The sequence below is a fragment of the Anolis sagrei genome, chromosome 9, assembly GCF_037176765.1.
Source record: "Anolis sagrei isolate rAnoSag1 chromosome 9, rAnoSag1.mat, whole genome shotgun sequence".
Lineage (NCBI taxonomy): Eukaryota > Metazoa > Chordata > Lepidosauria > Squamata > Dactyloidae > Anolis > Anolis sagrei.
Window position 1 is genome coordinate 25,931,804 of NC_090029.1, and position 6,616 is coordinate 25,938,419.

Consider the following 6,616-nt stretch of genomic DNA (forward strand, 5'->3'; position numbering starts at 1 on the left):
ATGGTTGAAGCTCTCTGAAGCTTTAGGTGCTCTTACTGCCTATTACAGGGAAAAACAGCTGATTCCTAATCCATCTAAAATGTAGACGTGTAATTTCCATATTAAGAACAGACAAGCATCTCGAGCTCTGAGGATTACCTGGGAAGGAATCCAATTGGAGCATTGCAGCACACCCAAATACCTGGGAGTTACTCTGGGCCATGCTCTGACTTACAAGAAGCACTGCTTGAATATCAAGCAAAAAGTGGATGCTGGAAATAATATCATACGAAAGCTGACTGGCACAACCTGGGGATCACAACCAGGCACAGTGAAGACACCTGCCCTTGCACTTTGCTGCTCTGCTGCTGAATTCGCATGCTCAGTGTGGAATACATCTCACCATGTATTCCACACTTAATGAGACATGCCACACAGAACTCCCATGACCAACAGAAAATACTGGAAGGGTTTGGTGGGCAGTGTCCTTTGGTTTTGGAGTTGTAGTTTACCTACATCCAGAGATCACTGTGGACTCAAACAATGATGGATCTGGACCAAACCCTACACGAATACTCAATATGCCCAAATATGAACACTGGTAGAGTTTGGGGACAATAGAATCTTGACATTTGGGAATTGTAGTTGCTGGGATTAATAGTTCACCTACAATCACAGAGCATTCTGAACCCCATCAACGATAGAATTGGGCCAAATCGCCTACACCTCCTGCATTGCTGTGGCTCCATGTGGGCCACAGCAACGCGTGGCAGGGGACGGCTAGTCTATATAAATAAAAATGTAATGTTCATTTGTGGGATTAACATAACTCAAAAACTAGTGGATGAAATGACACCAAATTTGGACACCTATTAGTCCAACAAATGACCATCACTCATAAAAACACTGAAAAACATAGCGTAAGAGACTTAAAAAGCAAAAATAAATTACAATGCATGTACAAAAAACATATAAATACACACATATATATACACAAAAAGCATACACACAGACTGGGCCACAGCAACATGTGGCAGGGGACGGCTAGTCTATATAAATAAAAAATGTAATGTTCATTTGTGGGATTAACATAAGTCAGAAATCACAGGACAAATTGCTGCCAAATTTGGACACAAGGCAGTGACATAACTCACAAAAACACTGAAAAACACAGCGTAAGAGACTTAAAAAGCAAAAATAAATTACAATGCATGCAGAAAACAACATATATACACATATAGATACACACACAAAACATATATACACAGACTGGGCCACAGCAACACATGGCAGGGGACGGCTAGTGATAAATAAATACTGCTAGAGCCAGCCCTGTCTATCTCAAAGCTAAAATCACATTGGAGTTAGAACACTATTTACGACATGTCAGATCAATCTAAAGCAAATCCGAACTTTCCAGTTTAAGAGCTTGGCATCTGAAATATGCATCCTGCCCTTCACTTTGAGTGCGTTTGCAGCGAGAAAGAGAAGGACAGGCTCATAGAACGAGGAGATACTAAAAGGTCATCTAGTCCACCCTCTTGCCAGATCAGGAATCAGTAGGGATTATATGAGGCCCTTCCACACAGCCCTGGAGCCCTGGAGATTAAGGCAGAAAATTGAAGAGCAAAATACATGTTTTACAAATGCAAAGAGTGCAACTAAAGTTCTCCGAAAGGGTGTGTTTTCATTTCTTTGGAGGAAGCCATAAAGCTGACATTTGAGGCAGCCTATCCCTCCGACAAGAAAAACACCAGCTGGGTCCAAATGATCCAAAAAGACCTGCCAATAGATGGGCCAAAGGGACAGGTTCCCATGGAGAGAAACTTTAAAGCGAATGCTTAACTTCAGGGTGGATCTGTTTAAGTTGAATGGTGGATCTGCATTGCAGGACCCCAGCTGAACTGCCCTGGATTGATGCTCTTGAATCCTGGGAGTTGTAGTTTGATACAAAAGGCTAAAGACCTTGTGAAACTATAACTCCCAGGATGCCATAGCATTGAGCCATGGGCAGTTAAAGTGGTGCTGAACTGCATTCATTCAACAGCAGTGCTTCCCAACCTTTGGGCCTCCGGGTGTTTTTGACTTCAACTCCCACAGTTCCTAACAGCTGGTAAGCTGGCTGGGATTTCTGGGAGTTGAAGTCCAAAACACCTGAAGGCCCAAAGGCTGGGAACCACTGTTCTACAGTGTTGATGTACCCTTTGTCATCATATTAATATAGTAACTTAGTAAATAATAATAATAATAATAATAATAATAATAATAATAATAATAATAATAAAAGACTCTGGCACAAGCCAGTTAAGGTGGTCTCAGTGATGATCGGCACACTGGGTGCAGTTCCTAAAGACCTTGGCCTGCACTTAAACACAATCAGTGCTGACAGAATTACCATCCGAATTGCACAAGCGGTCATTTTAATAATAATAATAATAATAATAATAATAATAATAATAATAATATAAATAGTAAATATGCAAAGACTCTGGCACAAGCCAATAAAGGAGGTCTCAGTGGTGATCGGCACACACTGGATGCAGAGCCTAAAGACCTTGGCCTGCACTTAAACACAATCGGTGCTGACAAAATTATCATCCGGATTGCACAAGCGGTAATAATAATAATAATAATAATAATAATAATAATAATAATAATAATAATAAATATGCAAAGACTCTGGCACAAGCCAGTAAAACTGATCCCACTGGTGATTGACACACTGGGTGCAGTGCCTAAAGACCTTGGCCTGCACTTAAACACAATTGGCACTGACAAAATTACCAGCTGCCAGCTGCAAAAGGCCACCTTACCGGGATCTACACGCATCATTCACCGATACATCACACAGTCCTAGAAACATGTGATCCAATTCAACAGCCAGCAGAGTGTCTGCTGTGGACTCATCTTGTTGTGCTTCAAATAATAATAATAATAATAATAATAATAATAATAATAATGTACTTGGGAAGTGTCCAACATGTCATCCAATTCAACAGCCAGCAGAGTTTCTGCTGTGGACTCATCTTGTTGTATTTCAAATAACAACAACAACAACAACAACAACAACAACAACAACAAAACAACAACAACAAGGCACCATCACTATTTAAGGCAGTTCAAATCATATCAGTCTGCATTCATTCTACACTGAAGGCTAGCCATGGGCAATCTTGAGCCCTCCAGGTGTTTTGGACTTCAACTCCCACAATTCCTGGCAGCCTACCAGCTTGCCCATGCCTTGTTTAGATGGATCCTTTATCATCATGTTAATACAGTAACTTAGTAATTTATTATTATTATTAATATTATTATTATTATATGATATATAATATATAATTACATGTTATATATCATAATATATCATCTATATAAATAAAAATGTAATGTTCATTCATGGGATTAACATAACTCAAAAACCACTGCATTAATTGACACCAAATTTGAACACAATATACGAATACAATGATGGATCTGGACCAAACTCTACATGAATACTTAATATGTCCAAATGTGAACACTGGTGGAGTTTGGGGAAAATAGTTTGGGGAAAATAGAATCTTGACATTTGGGAGTTGTAGTTGCTGGGATGTATAGTTTATCTACAATCAAAGAACATTCTGAACCCCACCAACAATGGAATTGAACCAAACTTGGCACACAGTCTCCCCTGACCAACACAAAATATTGGAAAGGTGTCCTTTGGTATTGGAGTTGTTGTTCACCTACATCCAGAGATCACTGTGGACTCAAACAATGATGGATCTGGACCAAATTCTACACGAATACTCCGTATGCCCAAATGTGAACACTGATGGAGTTTGGGGAAAATAGTTTGGGGAAAATATAATCTTAACATTTGGCAGTTGTAGTTGCTGGGATTTATAGTTCACCTACAATCAAAGAACATTCTGAACCCCACCAACGATGGAATTGAACCAAACTTGGCACACAGTCTCCCCTGACCAACACAAAATATTGGAAGGGTGTCCTTTCATAGAATCATAGAATCAAAGAGTTGGAAGAGACCCCATGGGCCATCCAGTCCAACCCCCTGCCAAGAAGCAGAAATGTTGCATTCAAATCACCCCTGACAGATGGCCATCCAGCCTCTGTTTAAAAGCTTCCAAAGAAGGAGCCTCCACCATACTCCGGGGCAGAGAGTTCCACTGCTGAACGGCTCTCACACTCAGGAAGTTCTTCCTCGTGTTCAGATGGAACTGGTATTGGAGGTGTAGTTCACCTACATCAAGAGATCACTGTGGACTCAAACAATGATGAGTCTGGACCAAACTCTACAATAATCCTCAATATGCCCAAATGTGAACACTGGTGGAGTTTGTGGGAAATAGAATCTTGACATTTGGGAATTGTAGTTGCTGGGATTTATAGTTCACCTACAATCACAGAGCATTCTGAACCCCACCAACGATAGAATTGGGGCAAACCTCCCACACAGAACTGTCATGTGGGCCACAGCAACGCGTGGCAGGGGACGGTTAGTACAATAATAATGATGCTACTGATGGAAAGGGTCTCTTTCGCCAGGATTTAAGATGGGAAAGATTTCCTTTGCTTTGAAAGGAGGAAGAAAGACTTCTTACCTTTCCTCTGTCCTTCCTTAGTAATAATAATAATAATAATAATAATAATAATAATAATAATATACTTTATTTATATTCTGCCCTATCTGCCCAAGGGGACTCAGAGCAGACTATAGTTTACATAAGCAAGCATTCAATGGCTTTTACACAGTGACAGAGAAACACACAGACAGGTAAATACCTTCTTTGGTTCTCTTACCTGGGCAGTCACCTGCTGCTGCTGCTTCTCTCTCAGGCGCCTGTACCTGGAATGCCACTCTGACCAAGGCAAGAGGAAGGTTTCCCTGGGGGCGTGGTCAAGGGGCGTGGCCAAGGGGGACTTCATTTGCATGACACCTGCCAGCAGCCCTATATAAGGGAAGGGTCCTGGCTGTGGGGCCATTCCCTTCTCTCCTTCTCTGAATAGGACAACACTGTCGCTGCTCTTCTTCCTCCTCCTCTCTCTCAGGCGGTAAGTCTTGGGTGGGGATCTGCACTGTATAATTAATGCGGTCTGGCACTCCTAAAAAAGATTGGCCCAATAAGTATATTTTGGAAAGGGAAAATGGGTTAGAAGAAATTATATTAATCTGAACTTAGGGGAAAGGAGTCTGATTTGCATACTTTGAAATCGGTGGGACTGGGACTGCTGGCCATCAGCACTCATTCAAATCCCACTTCTGTTGAGGTGGTTCTACACTGCAGAATTAACTCAGTTTGATCCCACTCACTGCAAGCTCTTCTTCTGACCAAAGTAGGCTGAAGAGGAAAAATCTAGCTTTGAGCCAGGATAGTTAAAGTGGTGTCTGCAATGCACTCTCTTTTCCTGGAGGTTTCAAAGCAGAGGCTGCATGGGTCCCTTTCGGGAGGGCTTTGATGGTGTCCTCTTTCATGGAAAGGATTGGTCTAGATCATTGTTTCCCAACCTGGGGGTTGGGACACCTGAGGGGGTCACGAAGGGGTGTTGGAGGGCTTGCCAAAGACCATCAGAAAACATAGTATTTTCTGTTGGTCATAGGGGTTCTGTGTGGAAAGTTTGGTCCAATTCTATCGTTGGTGGGGCTCAGAATGCTATTTCATTGTGGGTGAACTATAAATCCCAACAATTACAACTCCCAAATGGCAAGGTCTATTTTCTCCAAACTTTAGCAGTGTTCTCATTTGGGCATATTGAGTATTTGTGCCAAGTTTGATCCAGATCCATCATTGCTTGAGTCCACAATGCTCTCTGGATGTAGGTGAACTACAACTCCAAAAACTCAAGGTCAATGTCCACAAGACCTTCCCAGTATTTTCTCTTAGTCATGGGAATTCTGTGTGCCAAGTTTGATTCAATTCCACCATTGGTGGAGTTCAGAAGGCTCTTTGATTTAATGTGAACTATAAATCCCAGCAACTCCAGCATTACCAAATGACAAAATTAATCACCCCCAACCCCACCAGTATTCAGATTTGGGTGTATTGGGTATTTGTGCCAAATTTGGTCCAGTGACTGAAAATACATCCTGCATATCAGATATTTACATACCGATTCATAACAGTAGCAAAATGACAATTCTGAAGTAGCAATGAAAATAATGTTATGGTTGGGGGTCACCACAACATGAGGAACTGTATGAAGGGGTCACGGTATTAGGAAGGTTGAGAAACACTGGTCTAAATGCTCTTTGTGGGGTCTCAAAATGAGATGATATGATTCTATGAGTTGGAAAAGACCCTAAAGACTACCTAGTCCAGATTCATTTTGCTAGACAGGAAAGACACCATCCAAGCCCTCCTGACAGAGGCCCATCCAGCTCAGGCATGGCAAACTTGGGCCCTCCAGATTTTTGGACTTCAACTCCCACAATTCCTAACATCCTCAGGCCCCTTCCTTTGGACTTCTGAATGCATGCATTTCAGAGAGCCCTGGTTCTCTTTCCTTGGATGCATCCACATTGTAGACTTAACGCAGTTCGACGCCACTTTTGCTTCCATGGACTCAATGCTAGGGAATCCTCAGAGTGGTCCTTTGGCAGAGAAGGCTAAAGATCTTCTCAAACTGCACCCGCCAT

The 6,616-nt window shown here is 41.9% G+C and overlaps 1 protein-coding gene across 1 annotated transcript in view; it reads right to left on the reverse strand.

Annotated features, from left to right (window-relative positions):
* The window catches only part of DUOX2 (dual oxidase 2), a 78,019-nt gene extending 72,939 nt beyond the window's left edge, over positions 1–5,080 (reverse strand). The window contains exon 1 of the mRNA XM_067471389.1: positions 4,783–5,080. The gene's annotated coding sequence lies outside the window, so the exon portion shown is untranslated. The remainder of the gene's footprint in view (positions 1–4,782) is intronic.
* Between the last annotated feature and the right edge of the window lie 1,536 nt (positions 5,081–6,616).